The sequence below is a fragment of the Melopsittacus undulatus genome, chromosome 2, assembly GCF_012275295.1.
Source record: "Melopsittacus undulatus isolate bMelUnd1 chromosome 2, bMelUnd1.mat.Z, whole genome shotgun sequence".
NCBI classification, from domain to species: Eukaryota; Metazoa; Chordata; class Aves; order Psittaciformes; family Psittaculidae; genus Melopsittacus; species Melopsittacus undulatus.
In genome coordinates, this window is record NC_047528.1 from 97,172,273 (window position 1) to 97,194,157 (window position 21,885).

Genomic DNA, 21,885 nt, shown 5'->3' on the forward strand with positions numbered 1-21,885 from the left:
TCCCAAGTGTAGCCTTTTGCATTTCTCATTGCTGCGCTTCATCATATTAGCTCTGTCATCAAATTGACCAATGTCCCTGTGAACTATAGCTTTGCTATTTATTTTCAGTCATTCCCCTCATTCAGTGTTGTGTGGTGGAGGAGCATTGCCATCATCCAGGTCATTGATGAAGATCTTGATCAGGGTGGGTCCCTATACCATCTTGTTACGCACTCTACACATACACCTGCCAGATGAGTATTAAGTTTTTAGTTATGGCCACTGAGCCCAGGGGTTCATCCAGATTCCAGTGCAGTTCATAATCTGTACTACTTCATATTGCAAAGAAGAATGCTACAGGATATGAAGCCTCACTGAAGGCTTCAGTGTACGTTGTATGCGCTGTGTGTTCATCATCCACAGCTAGTCAGTAAACACTGCTCTCCCTGTGTCCACATAGGTAGACACAAGTATTTCTGGCCACTCCTGTTTGCAAGGTCAAGTGGTAACTGTATTGCTGAACTAATCTAGGGTAAAACTGCAGAAAAGTAGTTATTTTTTAGCCTAAATCAATTCACTACTCTTTCTCTTACAGTACTCCAGTTACAAAACAAAAAGACTGGTGGAAATACTGGCCCAGTATTTCATGACTAGACGAATGAAAAATAAAACTAGACAGAAATTACTGGTTTCTCAGAAGAACTGTTGAGAGAGTGATCTGCATGCCCAGATGGTTACTATTTTTAACCTATCTTTTTGTGTGGCTTCCTTGCACACTGCAGATGGATGGGTATGAGCTCCATATATCCTTTGCACTCATTTAAGAACACAGACTGTCTCCTGAGTAAAAGTCATTAAAATTACTGATTACACTATAAATTATTTTGGGATACCAGGGTTTTATAATTATAATTCATCATCATAAAATGCCTGACTATTAGCCAGATCTCAGTGAGCTGGGATCCCTATCCAAACTGCAGCAGAAGTCACATTGCCTTTACTAAAGGAGCTTATTATTAAAAGGAAAGATCAAAGAAAGAGAAACCACAAAAATGGAAGTATATTATTTCCAAGGTAATAGGTAAAAGTCTTATGTCGTGGTCTTATGTCTAAGAGAAATGACATATCCTCCGTCTTGAAATATATCTGTCTCCACAGGTCACATTCTGGCTTTTATTGACATACATGCACAAAGTAAAAAATGTGTGGAGAGGACAGGTTTAATTCATGCAAACAGGTTTAAATTAAAAGATTTAAAATAGTCAAGCGTACTTGTGAGTGTTGTGGCTTCCTGCCAAGCCTGTAAAAGAAGATTGTGGTGTTTTCTTTAGAAAAAATGAGGTATTGTATATTTGACCTTACTTGTCCTCATTTTGTTAGTGATTTTTTGATTTTGAATAAAAGAGCTATGACATCCCCCCTCAAAAATATCACAAGGAGCAGCATGCTTGTAATTTATTTATTTATTTATTTATTTATTTATTTATTTATTTTAATTTACAGATTTTCTTAGTCTGATGTAGAATTTTCATTGTGTTGGAGTGTTAAACATTAAAAGAAATTACAGTAAAAGTAAAGGGAATAAAAAAACCCAAGAGAACTGCAATGATTTCGTGCCTTCTACAAAAACAACATTCCACATGCATTTTACTATACATATTCAACTGCTTTTAAATACATGATTGATTTAATTTTTTGTTGCGATCTGGTTAGATTCATGTTAATTGCTTTCTATTTTACCATTTTACATAGCTGATGGCTCTATGATATGTATGTAAATGTTTATTAATTGTTCAGTCACTTTGTTTGTCTGACCTTGTGTTGCTTGCATGAAATCCCCATAGCTTTACTCAAAATACTTACAACATGGGTTGGAGAGACTTGAGTTGGTCTTCAAAACAGAGCTAAATTCTAGGTGCTGAGTGAGCAATGAGTTGTGAGTGGGAAAAGGACTGCTGAAAATCTATTGTCCTTGGCCTGTGCTCAAATGACAGCTTTCTTTATTGACCACACATTTTTCAAAGGTGTAAGAGCTTTCCCATTTTTCAGAGTTCCAAAACCTATGAACCTTAAACCACATTGAGGCATCTAAGTGCTCTAAGACCTTTTGAAAATTTGAACTTAAGGTCCTCTGTTTTATCCACATACCATACAAGTATTGATAACAGATTAACAAATTTCTATACTTTTAACTTAAAACCTTTACCCGAAAGGTAAGATTTATAAATGGATCGATCATTGTTCATATAAATGCTTAGACTTTGTAGCAAATAAGCTGTAGACAAGTTTTTTTAACAATATAGTAGGTTGAAGAAATCTTGTTTTATCAAAGAGCATGACTGTTCAGTGAGTATGTGCTCTGTGTATACATATGTGAGAGACTCATCAAAGCCATACCTTGAGATAAATTTCCTCTATTACACGTGAACCCTAAAACACTATGTGACAGATCTAGCCAATTTGAGGACCTGTTAATACTGTATTATTTAAACAAGATAGAAAAGCTCAAGAATAAGAGAAACTTAATCTCAAGTGTTCATCTGATGGCTTACTGTGATATGGGATATACAGCTGAAAATGTTATTTTCAAAGCATAATTAAAAAACTATTTCTGTAGGTATAGGTGAGTGTTGAAGCTGTCTAGATATCAGAATTTTTTTCTCTTTTGCCATTTTATTTGGCACCAGGAAAATATTTCTGATCAAAATTACCCTTTTGGTCTGGAAAAACATTTTGTTAAATAAAAGTTGCTGGGGTTTTACTGTGAAGTCTAATAAAAATTTCCTGGTTTCAGGCAATCAATACATATTTTAAAGCTGTTTTTTTTTGTTATGATATTTATTTTTAACCACAGCAAATCTTTCAAACTACAAGGCAAATTTAAACTATATTCTCTTAATCAACTAAAAATTGAATTGTCAATGTAGTGTTGTTAGCTAAAGTATAAAATGTGTAATCATTTTTCAGTTAATCTTTTGCTTATTGGATTATTATTTCTAGTTCTCCTGCACTAACAAACCTATTTTGTGTTCTAATCTTAACCTGTCAGAACTAATGTAAATTAAAAATGTTTTATTTAATAAAAATATAAATCTTTTGGTGTTATATGTCAACAGCTCTCCTGGATCTATAACCCACATACTGTTAAGAAGAATTTCTTTTGGTGTGAATATAACTGAATCAGTTATGGAGTTACATATGTCTGTGGCTCAGTGTAGGGGCAGATGATCCCTTGATGTGTTCCCTAACCTAGATTTTTTTTCTTTATAGGACATTTGGAACTAAACAGAATGAGATAAATGAAACTGAGCAGAAACAGAAGACCTGTCTGTATCTATGATAAGGCCATGATTTTAGGTCTTTCATAGCAGGAAAAAAAAAAACCCAACAAAAAAACACCTCACTCTTACCATTAATTATTTGGCATTTTTCACCCTTTTAATAATTTAGTTTCTAATTTGTATACCCTAGATATATTTGTGTTCAGTCTGTGCAATCATCATGATTGCAGTACTATTATACAGATCAAGAGATACTTTAGATACTTTAGATACTGTAGATACTTTACCTTAATTTTTTCTCCTCAATATTATTCCTAATTTTCTTACGCACCATTTGGGTGAGTGGGATATTATCACTGATGGTACATTTATGCTTTTGATCTTGGTATCTAAAGAACAGATGGATAGCAGGCTGGAGCGTTGACTACTTACAGGTTGAACAGAATGGTCTAGTATAAAATATCCCATAGAATGTAGTATATATTTAAGTTTTAAGATGAAACCACCGGATATGCTGGAATACCTGAGTATGTGAAAAAGTACTATTTTTTTCAATAATGTAAACTTAAATCCCACTTACATGCATACCTGTTCTGGCTGTTTTTTCCAGTTTAATCTGTTTAGAGAGGCTTGTATCTCTGAACTGAGAGTAACTCTATCATTTTGACATTTAATTTTGTTTGTTTTTTATAAATGTCTTGGAAAAAAATAAAATCATTTAACATCTGTTACGTTGTCTACTAACATCTGTCTCCATTAAGCATTGTTAAATATATACAGACTACATTAAAATTCAATTGTTTTTTTTTCCTCTTAAGTCACAAACTGATTTAATTGATGCCAAGTTCTTACCATAACAATTGCTCATTGAAGATTTAATGAGTTCTCACATTTAGACTGAATTTACAAAGGGATCTATCTTCCACGAATATATGTATATCTAATAACTTGTTCCTTGCTTTCCTTGTGCCTATTTAAAACCCCTCTTTTTTGCTTCCTAATGTTTGCATATAGCCATACTAGTAAATAAAAAGTAGAATAGGTTATATTTATGCATTATTAAAAAAATATATATATATAATGGGGTGTCGGAGTGGCAGTCTCTAACAAATTGTGAGAAAATGTTGAGATAACTGAGAAAAGTGACCTTAAATTGTTGTCTTAGTTCATTAAAAGAATGTAAAGCTGCACAAATACATTCTGCCTAAATAACTTCAGAATTGCATAGATACATGCATGCACATGCTAAATTTGTGAGTACAGTAGTTGCATTGTGAATTGTCAAAGCTGGAGTCAATGAAGTTCTTGGGAATAAGATTACAGAGACTGCCTTTTTCCTTCTGGCTCTCTTAGCTATCCATTTACAGAAGATGTTGTCTGGAGGCATGGCCTGGTGAATACAGTGACAGCCACCTTTTCCTAGGATCCCTGGTTCTGCTTCCCTAGAAGTGGCAACAGAAATAAGAAGAAACTCTCTGTGTTACGGGAGAAGACAAGACTGCTCTTTAAATAGGACATCTAATGCATTTGTGAGATTTTATTTCTCACAAATGGTGGTGATTCTTTTGTTCACACAGAATTGAGGCAACCAGTGTGTGTGTACTGATCTGGCTAACATTTACAGGTCTCTATTTGTCAGCAGAGATCCTGAGTGGAAATACTAAGAGTTTCTTTCTTACAGAATACATAAATAGTGGTGGGAAATATAAGTCTTCCTTTGTTTTTCAATAAGATGCATTCTGTTCTCCTGGCAAAATGTTTTGAGAAATGTGAATTAGACTTCAATTTGATTAATTGGCTGTATTGCAGTAAGTTATATGTCCATTTTAAACTAGTTGGGTTTTAAACTAGTTGTTTGGGTATACCCAAAATATAGTTGAGTGTACCCAAAGAATGACTTAACTTCATCCCTAATAGTTTGACTCAACAATCAGTAACTTTACAGTAACTTGTTTCCCCTTATGATACAAGTTGTACAATGCAACCACTCATTCAGTGCTTTTCAAAAATAGGCAACATGTAAGCAAATTTATGATGCTTTGTGCACTTAATCTTGTTGTGACACTTGTTAATTGATTCTAAGGATTCTTTTAGTTTATCACAACATGATATTACCTGTTGCAATATTGATGTAATTAATTTATTTCTCTGTTACTTTGAGTTGAACTTACAAGGTAGCTAGCTCACTTGAATCTCCTTTGGAGCAGCAATATACTCAAATGTAAAATCAAAGAACTGCTCATTTAAGAAGAATTCTCCAAAATCTTGCTGGCTGGCACAAAGGAGTGAACAAATATGAGGGAAAAGGGAACTGTTAATAAAATTATATAGATGAAGAAAATGGAGATCTAGTTATATTTTCAGCAAAATAACATTGTAATATGTAAAAGCAAAATTTCATCATTTATCATAAGTAACTGTTGCTATGTTGGAAAGGTGCCAATTTATAAAGTGCAGATAACTTCATAACAACGCATCCTTCTGGCATTAGAAATAGAGGGTGAAGCTTTCCAAGCTAAGGGGTGCTTTCTAAGGTTTTAAATTTTCTCTAAAAGGAGTCACTGGTATGTACTCAGGTTTATCAAAACACCTGATGTAATAACCAGACGTGGTTTCCTCTGCAAGTTCTAAATATTTTGGTGTTTGGTGTTTTTTTTAAACACATACATGTTTATTTTGGATAGAGCCTTCTTTGATTTACAGATGTTCTTTCTTTCCTTGGGTTTGATTTCTTGACTCAGTGCTTCTAGTTGCAAAAAATACCGACTAACTGAAATAAGACTCAGAATATCAAAATCAAATGACAAGACAATGCAATTCTGTCTTTGCCTCACATTTTGAGTTTTTGGAAAAGTCCAGGGTTTGTTGAAATTCAGACCTTTATGTTTGGAAATTTTGAATCTGAGTCATTCACTGCTACTGCTCTTAGTTCACACTCATTCCATGATAGATTCTTAATGCTTCTAATAGAAAATTAGGCCAGAGTTTGTGATAATTGAGCTGCTATGACAATTAGTCTTTTTGAACATGAACAATAGTCAAATACATGTAATATAGTTCTTAATTAAAAGGTCCCTCAAAATCATAATTTATGCAGTATATTTAACTACCATTCTTTTATTCGTTAGTAAGTAGCTATGCAATATTTCAGGTCCTCTTCACCTTTTCCACTGTTTTCCTATGTTAGTTACCCTATTAAGGATGGAACCAGACATGCTTATTTGCAAATGAGATGAAAGACCTGTATCATTACTTCAGAATCTTTCCTGTAAAAGGTGTACTATCTTCAAAACATGGCAGAAAACCAAATCTTATGTGCAGTATTTGCCTCCATGCATGTTCTCATTTTTCAGAATGAGGAAAACAATTTCCAGTAGGCAATGAATGGAGAACTGAGCTCCAAAGTCACTTATATTTGAAATTATTTGGTATTCAGCACTTAACAGGGCTAAGTGCCTATTCTAAATATATGAATAAGGTTCACAACAGTCTTAAAAATAACATTTTTCTGAAAGTAAACTTAAAAAAATCACATATGCTTAATACTATGTCATGGTTTAAGCCCAGCCAGCAACCCAGGACCATACAGCCTCTTGCTTACTCCTCCCCCTTCCTTCCCCCGGCTCATGGAGGGATGGGGAGGAGAATTGACAGAATTTAACTCTCGTGCGTTGAGATAAGAACAGTTCAGTAACTAAGGTATAACACAAAACCACTGCTGCTACCACTAATAATAATGGTAAGGGAAATAACAAGGGAAGAGAATAGAAATGCTCACCACCCACCAACCAGCACCCAGCCCGAGCAGTGATCTAGCCCTTCCAGGTGACTGCCCCTGGTATATATATTAGGCATGATGTGCTGTGGTATGGAATACCTCTTTGGCTAGTTTAGGTCATACGTCCTGTCTCTGCTTCCTCCTGGCTTCCCCTCCTCCCTGGCAGAGCATGAGACTCAGAAAGTCGTTGGTCAGAGTAAGCACTACTGAGAACAACTAAAACCATCAGTGTTATCAGCACTGTTCCCAGGCTGAAAGCCAAACTACAGCACTGCATGAGCTACTAAGAAGGAGAAAAATGACTGCTGTTGCTGAACCCAGGATATACTGCAAAGTCATACTGAGAAGAAACAAGTTTCTTCCACATGGAGGACTGAATTTACATTAAACACAGGATCCATTTGATTGCAGTGAAGTTTTAGGCAACCTGGGACAATCAAAACTAACCTTAGCAATATTGTATCTCTTTCTGAAAGTACCTTCAGTTAAGTACTTTTTATTTTTCTCCAATTTTCTTAGGAACCACAAACATGAATTATGTATGATTCCAATTTACTACACTAAGGAGCAGCAATCAAATCAAACTTATGAAAGTCTATATTTGCATACATGTTTTGTTAAATAACAATCTTTTCAAGGAGAAAAAGGCCTTTTTTAGTGTGCCTCTTGATTTCAGTTTTCATGGTTGTGTCAAAATGTGTCATTTCTTCTGCCTGCAAAATTTATTGAAATACCTAAATTATAGTGTTATTAAAGAAAATACCCCGAATTGTTTGTGTTTGTTTGCACTATATGTAGGTAGATATATGTGATCTAGCTTACTGGGGCCTAAAGTTCAATGATCCAGGAATCTGAAATTTTTTCAGAGTAAATATTGACCCAATAAAGTCAATATTAAAATCTGTTACAGACAAGTACAGTGCAAAATCAATTCTCTTCATGACAAATTGGAAAAACAAAAAAGGCTGCTTGACTTCAGAAACTCAGCAAGGTTGTCTTTTTTCAGATTTGAAAAAGAACAGCTTCACTTAAGCTGGCTGGAGCTAAATTGAGAATGCTATACACAGTTTTCCTCTATTTTGGTAAAAAAAGATGCTGTTAAAGTGGTGGTTGAATATGTGCACTTAATTTTTGATGAAGTACAGAAATGCATGCCTCGGGTAATAGACATGATCTTCCAGATGAAGAGTTAGGAAGGATCTTATACATTCATTGTATAAAAAAAAGTGCAACCAAAAGAATTCTAACACTGTTCCCACATTTGTATTAATAAGGCAGTGATTTAAATAATACATTAATATAATAACCAGGTGTTTAGAAAGCCATCTATTGTCTCTGCAATATTATAATCCTCTTGCAATTTTATATTGCTACTTGTAAGCCTATTTCTGTTTAAACAAATTTTAAATCATCCCTCACTTTTACATGTGATAACTTAAACTTTGAAAATGAGTACATTCAAGTGCAAAAATAAGATTGATTTTATGTATTTTAACTGCAGTATTGGAAGTTATTAATAATTTTCTTCTGCATGAATAAGCAAGTTATTATACTAGCGTAACTTCAACCTCTAGTTGTTAGACATTTGTAAATAACTTGCAAAGAAATTTCAAATCAATATAAAGTAAATTTGCCTGACTTATTAATACAAATTATTTAATCTCTTTAAAATAATTCTATGCTTAATCTTGGTGGCAATGTAATGTGGAGATAGTATTTACTTGTAAATACTGCATATTACCCAAAGACAATCTACAGACTCAAGACTACTTTATCTTTAGAATTATTTGAATTGTATTGTTAAGGAATATTATCACCTTTTTTGTATTAGTGCCTGATGCTTATTGGAAGCACATCTCTGACATAAAATTAAATTTTTCTGTGTTCCATGAAATTAAAAATCAGCTAACCTGAGTTCTGTGCATTCAAAATGCTCTCTTCTTTTTCTCCTGGGGAAAAAGACACAAATATATTTTTGGACTTGGTGGGATTTTGCTGAAAAGTAAATTAAATTGCTCAAGCAGTTTTAGTATATGTTGTGCAGCACTGGAAGGAAGTGATGCCTTGAAAAAGTTTCAGCATTTGCTGTAGAACTGAGGGAAATTCAGCTTGGGTTGTCTTCACAGCTTCCACTTTACCTATGGTTTCCTTCTGTAACTTTTTTTTTAAATTTATTTCTGTACTGGGACAAGAAAATTTCCTTTTCTTCTGCTTCATTGACCACACAGGACCATATCCTTTCAATCATCCCATAGATCGTCACATGTAGCATCTCTTGATCTAAGCCATTGCTTCCCAAGGCAAAATCTTTCTCTGCCTCTGTTAGCCATTCATTTAGCTAAAGAATGGACATTTGTGATCACATGGAAAAAAGGATCAAGTCTTTTTGCTGTTGTCAGAATTGTCATGCAGAATATAAATTACATTTTCCTTAGTTAAATAATGAGTAATATAAGAAGCCTCCATTCGTTGTTTATCATTGAATCACAAGAGCTACAAACTGAAACACTTGAAACATGACAGCTTTTACACTGCCTGAGCAACATTGTCCTTGTGTGTGTGCATGACTATCTTTACATTATAATGTTGAATTATGTGGAAAACTTGGTGACTATAATGTTTGATTCCTCATTGTATAAAAAGGGATGTAAAAGAGGAACCAAATTAGATAAAAACTGTGAATCAGCTTTTCTTAATATTTTCATGCATGGTTTTGCGACTAAAGATATTTTTATGTACTGAGTCTGTAGATGAATATCTTTAGGTGATGATTAATTCAGATTACTTTCCAGTTGAAATTGTTGTCCACATATGATGGTAACATTAATGCAAATTCAAATATCCTTGTTATTCAAGCTTTTAAACGTGTTTAAATTTTACTGTGGGTTCTATTAGAGAAGCTAATACAAAAACTATTTTTTTGGCAGCTAAAATTAGGAAATAACATCACATTCAGAATTCATACTTTAAATAGTCTTGAAGTGGGGGTTAAACTGGAGTTTTTTTTAGAATCATTACACAGTGAAATCTGAGATTATTATAAATATTTACTGAAAATAGTTGAAAAGTGAAACTTAAATTTGGTTACACTGCAGAGAGAGTAATTTGAAAAGGTAATTTCTTCAGTGGTCCTAAACAGTGACTGATAATACCAACACCATGTTGCATATGCTCTGGAGGGAATTTCATAATTTATTCTTCTTGACAGCCTCAGTTTTAAATAAACTGTCTAAAAATTTGGCGTAGAATATGCCTGCATGCTGGCATGCACAGTGCTTTGTGTTGCACTACCTGGAACTTCATGAGCATTCTCCATTTTCTTGCACTCCTGTTTATATGTACTGTAATTGCAGTTGTTGCGACACACATTTTTGCTTTCAAACTCAGTATTCACATCTTTCAAAGACATTTGAAAGTTAATCAGCAGAATTGATTTTTTTATAGTGATATAATAGACAAAAGAAATACAGAATTCTGGAATTTTGGGAAGGTAAGTTTGCCTTTTTATGTATTGTGTTTCCAGTTCATAACATTAGTAAAATGATAGCATATGAGTCCACCAAAGATTTTCCATTTTCATACATCGCTACCTTCTAATTCCTACTTGATTGCATTGGTATATTTCTCTCAACAGGCATACCATGTAGGCTACCAAAAAGAATGCTAGCCAGCTGCATTTAGAAGTACTTCTTGATGTTTACTCTGTATTTGTTCTTTTTATGTTTCACATTTCTATCGTGGGTTCTGTATCAGATTTCTTACTGATTTTAAACTGTGCTGTTTAGGTTTTTGTACATCTCTAATTCTGGCTTAATCAGTTTACAATTTTGAGCGATATGCAGATTAGACTCTTAGGCTTATTATTGTTCTTTCATCTAGCTTTAAAAATTACCTTGCATGTTAAGAATTTTTTATTCTCACTTTTTTTTTCTGCTTATCTTTTTTAATATTTTTTCCTGCTTATAAGTAGATTTAACAATAGGACTAAACAGTCTGCAGTCAGAACTTTTGCTCTTGGCTCCCCTGTGATCAGAGGCAGTTTTAAATGGGAGAGGGAAAGAGAGAAAATAACCAAGAATATTTTGTCTCTTGTGGAGAAAATACCGCCTGAGACTTTCTAGAAATAAAATGTTTAGAGTGGCATAGTAATTGTATTTTGTGCCACCATGGTTTATGCAGTTTATAATTGCTCTAAACCTGATTCTTCAGAATTACATGCATCATGATTATTTTTTTTTTAATTTTACTTTTCATTAAGTTTAAAAACATTCTGGCAAAGTGTGGAGACAGACTTCTTAGCAGTAGCATCAAAAAAGAAATGAACATTGCAAAATTTATTAAGCTGACATTTACAAGGCCATCTATACTACCTTCCAGTATTCTCAGTTTATAGACTTTGTGAGTGTTCGGTTCCAGTTCCAATTCATAACTTTATCAAAATAAAATGTGAACTGACAAGTTAGCTAAGACTTAGGTTACCAAAGTGGGGTACCCCAACAATTCCAAGACAGATGGGTAGGTGGCTTATAATAATGAAAAACATCTAAAATTTTTTATCTTTTGAAGTTCTCAGCAGAACCTCTAATTGGTAATTCTGGAAAGAGATGTTTGTGATGGCAAAGATTTGCAAAGACAAAAGGGAGGCTATCCTGTGTGTTTTCCTTTTAGTGGCAGAAGTTAAACTACAACTGCGGGGTTTAATAAGAAAGTATTAGCTTTTGAAATATAAAATATTAAGGAACACCTCTCCAGAAGTGTGCAGTAGCCATATATGCTGTTGAATCACCACATCTGATGTAGTGTCTGGCAATGTATTAGATGTCCGTATATCTTCAGTCTCCTAGAATTCAAAATACTTTCCTCAGTGTTACAACATCTTATATTCTCATCTTAGTGCATATTTCACTATTACCTAAGCTATAGTGCATCCTCCCATCCACCTAATCTCATAAAACCAAAAGATGAATATGTGTTCCAGGCATCTACGCTTTTTAGCAAAATTCCTGATGCGAACTGTATTATATCACCAGCTGTTAACTTTGACAACACCTACAAATACCTTGTTATCCAAATTTTGGTGAAGAAGTTATTTTCTGAATGCAAGGACCTCTAGTTCCATTTTGATTTCCACTCCTTTCTCAACTACTAAAAAAAAAGGTGCAGTCTAAAAATTTCCATGATGACTTGAAACCTATCCCATCAGCTTATGCACAAGCAGCCTTTCTGAAACTGCTGTCTGTATTTACAATTTTCAGAAACCCAAACTTCACAATAGAGTATAAACTACCACAAGCCATGGGTGAAAAAGTTTCTGATGTACCCTCATGGTTTAAACCCAGCCAGCAATTAAACATCATGCAACTGCTCACTCATACCTTCCTTGCCCCCTCACCCCATAAGGTAGGATGGGAAGAAGAATCAAAAGAATGTAAAACCCACAGGCTGAGATAAGAGCAGTTTAATAACTGAAGTACAATATAATACTAATACTAACAATAAAGGAAATAACATGGGGAAGAATATAAAACTAAAAGGGGAAAGAATATAAAATTAAAAGGGGAAAGGGAAAAAAGGAAAAAAATGCAAGAGATGCAAAATGCAATTGCTCACCATCTGTTGACTGAAACCCAGCCCGACCCAAGCAGTGATCCGTTCCTTCAAGGTCAACTCCCCCCAGTTTACATACTGGGCATGACATGTAGCATGGAATATCCCTTTGGCTGTTTTGGTTCAGGTGTTCTGTCTTTGCTTCTTCCTGGCTTCTTGTGCCCCTCACTGGCAGAGCATGAAAGACTGAAAAGTCTTTGACTTAGAATCATAGAATCATAAAATAGTTAGGGTTGGAAAGTACCTTAAGATCATCAAGTTCCAACCCTCCTGCCATGGGCAGGGACACCTCACACTAAACCATATCACCCAAGACTTCATCCAACTTGGACTTGAACACCGCCAGGGATGGAGTATTCACAAATTCCCTGGGCAACCCATTTCAGTGCCTCACTACCCTAACAGTAAAGAATTTCTTCCCTATATTCAATCTAAATCTCTGCTGTTTAAGTTTCAACCCATTACCCCTTGTCCTATCACTACAGTCCTAATGAAGAGTCCCTCCCTAGCAATCCTATAGCCTGCTTCAGATACTTGAAGGCTGCTATGAGGTCTCCATGCAGCCTTCTCTTCTCCAGGCTGAACAGCCCTAACTTTCTCAGCCTGTCTTCATACGGGAGGTGCTTCAGCCCCCTGATCATCCTCGTGGCCCTCCTCTGGACTTGTTCCAACAGTTCCATGTCCTTTTGATGTTGAGGACACCAGAACTGCACACAATACTCCAAGTGAGTTCTCACGAGAACAGAGGAGCAGGATGACCTCCTTCGATTTGCTAGTCCCGCTCCTTTTCATGCAGCCCAGGATACAGTTGGCATTCTGGGCTGCAAGCACACACTGAAGTTGCCTCATGTTCATTTTCTCATTGACCAACACCCCCAAGTCCTTCTCCTCAGGGCTGCTCTGAATCTCTTCTCTGCCCCTCCTGTAGCTGTGTCTGGGATTGTGTGAGCACTACTTAGTAACAGCTAAAACATTGGTGTGCTATCAGCGTTAATCTCAGACTAAATTCAAAACACAGCACTGCGCCAGTTACTAGAAAGAAAATTCCAATTGAAACAAGGACAGTGGAATATGGATTATTTAATACAATCATACATGCATTCTCATAAGTTTTAATGTACTAACATGAAATTGCTAAAATTCTGACAGTCTTCAATCTAGATAAATAGTATTCATATAGTGTTTGCATGTTGGCTGCCATCACTATTACCCTTTCCTTGGATTTGTAGGGAAAAGAGTGAAAGTTTTTGTGCTGCAATATTTCAACTTTGTAGAAATCAGGCAGTATGTTGTGGTTTAAACCCAGTCAGCCCCACAGCCTCTTTCTCCCCCCACCCCTCTTCTTGCCCTCCCCCTGCTCCTGAAGGGATGGGGAGAAGAATCAAAAGAACGCAACTCCCACGGGCTGAGATAAGAGCAGTCCAGTAACTAAGGCATAACACAAACCACTGCTGCTACCACCAATAATAATAATGATAAAGGAAATAACAAGGGAAGAGAATACAGCACCACCCACCAACAGATAATACCTGGCCCAACCAAGCACCGACCGATACCTAGTCCAACCCTGCAGTGAACTAGCCCTTCCAAGTAACTCTCAGTTACATCCTGGGCATGATGTGCTGTGGTATGGAATACCTCTTTGGCTAGTTTGAGTCAGGTGTCCTGTTTCTGCTTCCTCCTGGCTTCCCCTCCTCCCTGGCAGAGCATGAGACTCACAAAGTCCTTGGTCAGAGTAAACATTTGTTAACTAAAAACATCAGTGTTATCAGCGCCGTTCCCAGGCCAAAAGTCAAAAACACAGCGCTGTACCAGCTACTAAGAAGGAGAAAAAATTACTGCTACTGCTGAACCCAGGACACAGTAATTCACTAATAAAATCACATGGCATAATTATTTTTAAGTGACAAAACTGATGTACATTCTGTAATCTAATAGTCAATATTTGGTGTTAGTGTTCATTCCATATATGCCTCTGTAGATCATAAGAAAGGAACTTTAACTTCCATAAAGGAACATAAATTGCCTCTGTGAGTCAATTTCATGTTGAGAAATTACTCTGAAAATTCTTTTATGTGTCTCCTTAGGAATGGATAGAAATGACTAGCGATTTTCCATGCTACCTGATTTTGCTTTTTGTTCAAATAAGGATCACCATGTGAGACTAAAACATTAAGAACAAGTAGATTTTGACATTTTAGTAGCTAATGTTGTATCAAGTGTCTTATACTAGACTAAGGATCAGGGAGGAAGCCATGTTAATCACAATGACATGGGAATTGTAAAGGAAAAACTATGCTGCAGCTGAAAGCTTCCAGCATCAGTATATTTCATTCTTTGATAATGTCTGTCTTGGAATAGCTGTAGAAATAACAGCTGTGATGATGACTCTTGTTATGTCGATACTTGTAACACAGCTACTGGGTGCTGATATTTTCTATCAGTTCCATATCATTCATCCAGTAGCCTTCAGATTCTAATAACTTGCAATTTCTACCTACTTATATTGGACTTTAAAAGACAGTTCAGCTATTGATCCAGCAAGGCAGTTAATATCAGGTATTGTTCCCCTTCTGCTGAATCCTTTCTACTCTGATTGGGTCATTGAACAGTACTATTCTGTACATAAGTCACTGGAATCAGTGTTTCATTTTTTTTAAATCTTCAATTCATTTCAAAAGCTTCATGAGACAACTTCCAAGTCATGAGTGTATGTAATTTTTGGGTACAATGGGCCTGGCTTGCATGTCTTAATCATGAGAAGATATATTTGGCTGAATGAGACAGAATTAGATAATGAACACTGCTTGAACAACATGTGAAGATTACAAGTTTTAAGTATTGATTGAAAAAAGAAGTTATAGAAAAAGAGGTAGATGGCTATTCTAAATAAAGAGGAACATTCCCGTCTCCATCTGCACACACTTCCACTGAATTTCTGAAACACAGATACCACACTGCTAAAAATGAGAAAAGTGATGAACATTAGATTTCTTATCAGGTCAGGGGCTTTATGCACAACATGAAATTAGCACTTCAAAATTAATTTAACAGTTATATATAGGTGATTTATGTTAAATATACATTTTATAGCACTGATACCATAAATAATATATAAACTGTAAATACTTAACCAGTTATATGATCTCAGAGAGCAGAAAAATACATTGGAAATTTAGCAGTTATAGCATTAACTTCTAAGTAGGGAAAAGTGCAGTAAGTAATTCCTCGGCAAACTTCTTCTATGTTTTTCGATGGAGAACAAACAGAAAAATTTGATTCCTTAATTGAATGGTTTGTGCAAAACACTGTAATTATCCTTTGCTAATGTTTTCCTACCACTTGAAGAGTCAAAAAGATGGCAGAGATCAGTGTCCCTCATCTTTACTTCTTTGAAGAGAGTGACAGCTGGGGGAAAAATAAACTGACAGTGACCATTGTTACATCAATAATTGAATAACTCAATCTGGCAATTATAAGCAAGCTCTGGCTATGCTATCTTTTTATTGCAGTGTCCCTAAATGCTATAATAGATTTGTTTCCTGACAGCCTGCTATTTTACGTGACGTCTGTTTCAAGGCAACCATTTCTGTTCTTGCTTGATAATTTTTAATTTAGTACCTAGTTCTTCTTCAGTTAGTATTACATAAATGCTATTTGTTGCCCATAGTTGACTCTAATACTTTATATGCATATTTAAATTTTTTTCAACCCATACTATAGTGTATCATCACTTCTGCATGGTTTCAGAACATGCAGTTAGTTTAAAAAAGTAATTTCACTACTGATTTACATAACTTGAGATTCTTTCTTGAGGCTTCATTTATCTGCTTTATCTGCTAATATTTTCTACAGCTTCTGCTACAGAGTAGCTTCAAGAACCTCTTGTGCTTCTGTGGTAGTCAATAACTCTGGTATTCAATATGCCTGCTTCAGAATATAAATGTGATAAAACAGTTAAAGCAGATCAGGAGCAAAAATTTGTACTCTATTTGAATTTAGACTTTTCAAAGAGCAGAGAACTTCTACCTTTACATTCAGATGAAACCTGTCCTATGTACGTTTTCATCAAAGATGTATCGTTTATGTACTTGCTGCTTTTAGAACCTGTGTCAAAAGATACCAGAATTCCATTTCTAAAAAGTACGTTTATTTCAGCTCTGTACAGGTACATGGTACTTCAGTAACTACCAGGAATACTTTTTAGATAAACTGAACCTCTTAGATCATGTGAGATGATACAGGTTTCAGAAACAATTCGCCGTGTGTCTGTAGTTCATGGATTAATAGTTTCCTGAGACAGGACTGTAGAGAGAGACAGATTCTTCCGTCAGGCTCCAACTGGTATGATTAGAACCAGTAGAGAGCATCTGAAGCCTGTCAGCTTATTTTTTTCAATTATACCAGCTGGTCCAATAAAAGCTTTTACCTCTCCCAATAAACCTTGTCTTGCTGCAGTATTAGATCCTCATGGCCAAAGCAATGCTACCTTAGTTTACTGCAATATTATTTATAACACTGCTAATATCTGTAGCCAGCCTTTCATATACAGTTTCACTTCTCTATTTTCTACAGATCATACTTCACAGCTGAGGAGTCTTGTTCTTGTTCCTGTCAGTGGATATTAGATGCAAGAATCTCTTTCATTCACTCCCCTAATCTTTTACTGGTAGTTGGAAGAGGTTAAGCTGGTGAGGATCATATTTTCAATTTTCTGGTGTATGTTGTGACCTGCTTTTTATATTTAGGATGTACAGCTTCAGGTGTATTCAGTTTCATTTTATGCATTGTGGTCTTGTAACAGAAAGGACAAAAGGATTGACTTTCCATTAGCTACCAGTGATCCCACATTTATGCTTTACTGGGGTTATTTCCATGACTTGTGCCTTTTGTATCAGGATCCTGTGTGAACTATAGGATACCAACCTGCCCCAAAATTCAGCAGCTCTCCCTCTGGGAATATAACATTGCTGAGAAATGCTCTTAACTTCTGCTTTTTAACTCTTATGCTAAATCCTTCATAAGTTAGGGTATACCTGCTGCATTTAAAATTATCAGATAACTTTCTTGAGAGATACTGATTAAAGAGTAATCAGGTCATTAATCCTTCATTCTTTTAGCACTAGAAAGAATTTTAAAAAAATACTATTTTCAGAATTATCAATCTTTTATTCAGCTGGAATAAAAACACTAAGAAATAGTATTTTTAGTTAAAAGAAAAAAAATAGCCATTTATTGCTAATCTTCTTAAAATTTTATATGTCAACTTTTATCCAATTTCATAGAATCATTTAGGTTGGAAAATACCTTTAAGATCATGGAGTTCACCTGTTAACTTAGCACTGCCAAGATCACTAAACTATGTCTCTAAGTTCTGCATCTACACATCTTTTGAGTACCTCCAGGGACTGTGACTGTCTCAAGCACTTCCCAGGGCAGCCTGTGCCAATGTTTGAGACCCTTTTTGGTGAAGAATTATTTCCTAATATTCAATGTAAACCTCCCCTGGTGCAACTTCCATTGCCATCTCAAAGTCCTATCACTTGTTACTTGGGAGAAGAGGCAATACATGGGTAGCTGCAGAGAGTGATAAGGTTTCTCCTGAGCCTCCTGTTCTCTAGGCCAAACAACCCCAGCTCCCTCAACCAGTCCTCCTAAGATTTTTTCTCTAGATCGTTCATCAGTTTTCTTGTTCTTCCCTGGACATAGTCTGGCACTTCAGTATCTTTCTTCGAAGTGTAGCCTCACCAGTGCCAAATAGAGGGACTTAATCACTTAAACACTGACAGGCTTGGTGTATTGACCACCTCCCTAGCAAGCCTGTTCTAGTGTTTGGCCACCCTCTCGCTAAAGAAATGCTTCTTAATGGCCAGTTTAAACCTTCTGTGGTGCAGTTTTGAGCCATTTCTGTGCATCCTGTCACTGGATGCCAGGGAGAAGAGATCAACATCTCCTTCCCCACTTCCCCTCCTCAAGAAGCTGCAGAGGGCAATGAGGTCATCCCTCAAGCCTCCTATTCTCCAAACTAGACAGACCCTAAGTCCTTTGTTTCTCTATATGGGACATGCCTTTCAGCCCTTTCACCAGCTTTGTTTCCTTCCTGTAGACACATTCAAGGATCTTCACATACTTAAATTGTAGGGCTCAGAACTACACACACTGCTCAAGGTGGGACCACACCAACACTGAATACAATGGGATAATCACCTCTTTTGATCAGCTGGTTATACTTTGTCTGACACATCCCAGAAAGCAGTCTGCCCTCTTGGCTACCAGGGCATGCTGCTGACTGCTATTGAATCCACTGTCAACTAGCACCCCAAGATCCCTTTCTGCAGGGCTGCTCTGGGGCCATTCATCTCCCAGTGTGCTTGTGCCAGGCATTACTCTGCCCTAGGTGCAGGATCCACACTTGACTTGTTAAATTTCATGCCATTCATAATTCAGTTTATTCATAAATGCCTCAGTTTATCTAGATCTCTGCAAAGCTTCTTGTCCCTCAAGAGAGTCAACAGCACCTCCCAGTTTTGTATCATCAGCATCATACTGGCCCTAGAATTGAACCCTCAGGGACAGTGTTGGTGACTGATCACCAGCCAGATGTAACCCCATTCACTACAACCATTTGAGATCTGCCTTAGCCAGTTCTTCATCCAGTAACCATAATGCCACAGCATTAGTCAGTCCTCTAGCCCTGTCATGGTATTCATTCCAGTAAAACATCATGCTCCATTTGTCTTTGTCCTTTCAAAGGAGTCATGCTAAATGCTATCTCTTCCACATTTATACTAGGGAAGTGAAGGCATTTTATCAATTTTCCCTTGTACACATGAATGAACTCTCTCAAAAGGCATTTTATTAAAAGCTTGTGAATTGCAGCAGTAGGTAGCTGACTGCAGACATCATACATATGCAGCATTAGTTTATATTTCTGTACCTGAAGCATGGAATATCTGGCAAGAGCATGACTAGGAGGAAAGATGTTCATTCTTTGTGTTGAGCTTCTTGATTCAAATAGTAGTATTTTAATGCTTCTGGCAGTATGTAACCAAATCGGCAACTCAGTAAGGATCTCTATTATGTATCAGTGCCCTGATAACTACCGAATTACTAGTCTTAAACACATTTTCACTGTTTCTGGAGTCTGGCAGTACAGTTCTTGCATTTCAGTGTGACATTAAGACTTGATTACGTTTTCTATTTGTATTTCAGGCTTGGAATCCTGTTCAGGGGTGTGGGGGGGCATAGTTGGATGTTCTGTGTTTTTGTTTTTTTTTAACTTGTATGTCATCTGTCACACTGGAATACCACTTAGTAAATCTTTGATAGCTCAACCTATACGGTATTTTGCACACTTATGAAATGAAACGTTCTCTCTGGGGCCGCTTAGTAGTTTCTAATGAAACTTGTTTGGTTGTGGCTTCCCGTTGCTGCCTAACACTGAAAAGCCTTTTGAGCAGTCACAGGTAGCTCATTAGTTGAGGTAAAACAAGAACAACCCTGAGGCAGTCCAACCAAATACCTTGAGTGACTGTTGAACTGGACTTTATTTATTTACATAGCAATCAAGAACTTCTATATGACTGTTGGCCTAGACCTGACTTCAGTATGTGATTGCCTGAAGTCATGGACTTGTGAAGCTCCATGGCTCCTAATTCAGCAGCAATCATGTAGGCATAAGAGTCAGGGGTGGGAGCTGGGAGGTAAGAGAGAGAGTTTGGGACATAAATCTAATAAGCAGCGTTGTCTCAAACCCCTGTTTGTTCTATCAGAAAAGAGTTTAAGCCAATACATTATGGTGAAAGACTTATTTAGAGAATAGAGACGCTTTACAAGGAGAAAAATGTTTCAGTAGAGAATTGCCAGACAATAGTACTAATGATTTATTAAAGTCAGGCTAAATTTTAGCTGGACAGTATTTTATTTTTGTTTTCTTCAGGAAAACATTCTCATTTGAAGAAAATGCCATAACACTCTGGTGAACACCATTATTCTGCTTTTGCACAACCTCTTCTGAGAGCCTCCAAAAGCCATGGTTGTGATGATCTTAAGCCCTTTTGTAATGCCTGTTTGTTCACCACTGACCTCTTGATATCTCCACCTACTTAACTTCCATTTGCAAATTCCCACTATCTCAGCACATGTGGAAATTTATACCTCTTATTTTTAAGTACTGGATGACTTGGATTCTTCTTCACAGCTAAACTGTGGGCCACAGAAATTATGAATCCAGTTAACCTCACCAGAAAGAGCGTTAATAGCAAGATCCCTGTTTATTTCAGTATGAGATAAGGAAAATATGTTTTCCATTAACTGTAAGATGGCTGTGGCCTTACAGAGTAATCTTTTGCCATGCCTTCTTGAAATCCTATTGCATGCTCATAGTTTGTAGTCCTCAGACTCAAGTCATTACAGAAAAGATATGAATCAAAGATCAGATATGAATTAAAGATTTTATTATTAATAATTAACATATTTTTTGGAGGCAGTTATTGCCAACTGTTCACTTAATTTTCAGGCTATGTTAGGAAATTTATCAGATATAATCTGTTAAGCTGATTTATTTAAAATAGGCCATACGTGTTTGTTGCTTAAGTCTTACTATTAAATTTACTGAAGCTGTTAAATGAATCACCTAGAATGAAGGGTTCTTGAAATGATAAATCAACGTGGGGTGGCTGCAGTGGCAACTAAGTTAAGCTACAAAGCTGTCATCAAGCTGACTTACTGCATGGAGTGAAGGAGCAGAAGTGGAGATACCCGGTCAGGCTTGGTGACTTGATTATATTTTGTGCAGCTAGTTATCGAAGTCCTTCAAGACTGTGCATTAGTAGATGAACTGGCAGCATCAAACCACTTTTTTGTTTCTGGATTAGTGTCTCTGGCCAATTTCTTTCAGTGAATTTCCATTCAATCCTGGTCCTAATTGGATTTTTTCTTTGCTAGTGTAGTGAATCAATTCTAAATTTGCTTATTGCTTCCAAGATGACTTTTTTACCTCCTTCCAGTTTTAAATCTGCCATGGCATCATTTGTACTACTCCCTGAAGGTGTTATTTGTATGCTTTTCAATACATCTGTAATATTTTTCCTGACCTGTTCTTGCTTCTTCATTTTATAAAGCTGTGAATTTTGGTGTCAACTTGTTAAAATACTAAATTACAAGTTTTCAGTTGTTTGTTTACTGCACACTGTGTAGCTCCATGCATATGGAGTATGTTGTTATCTTTTTGGTTTTTCA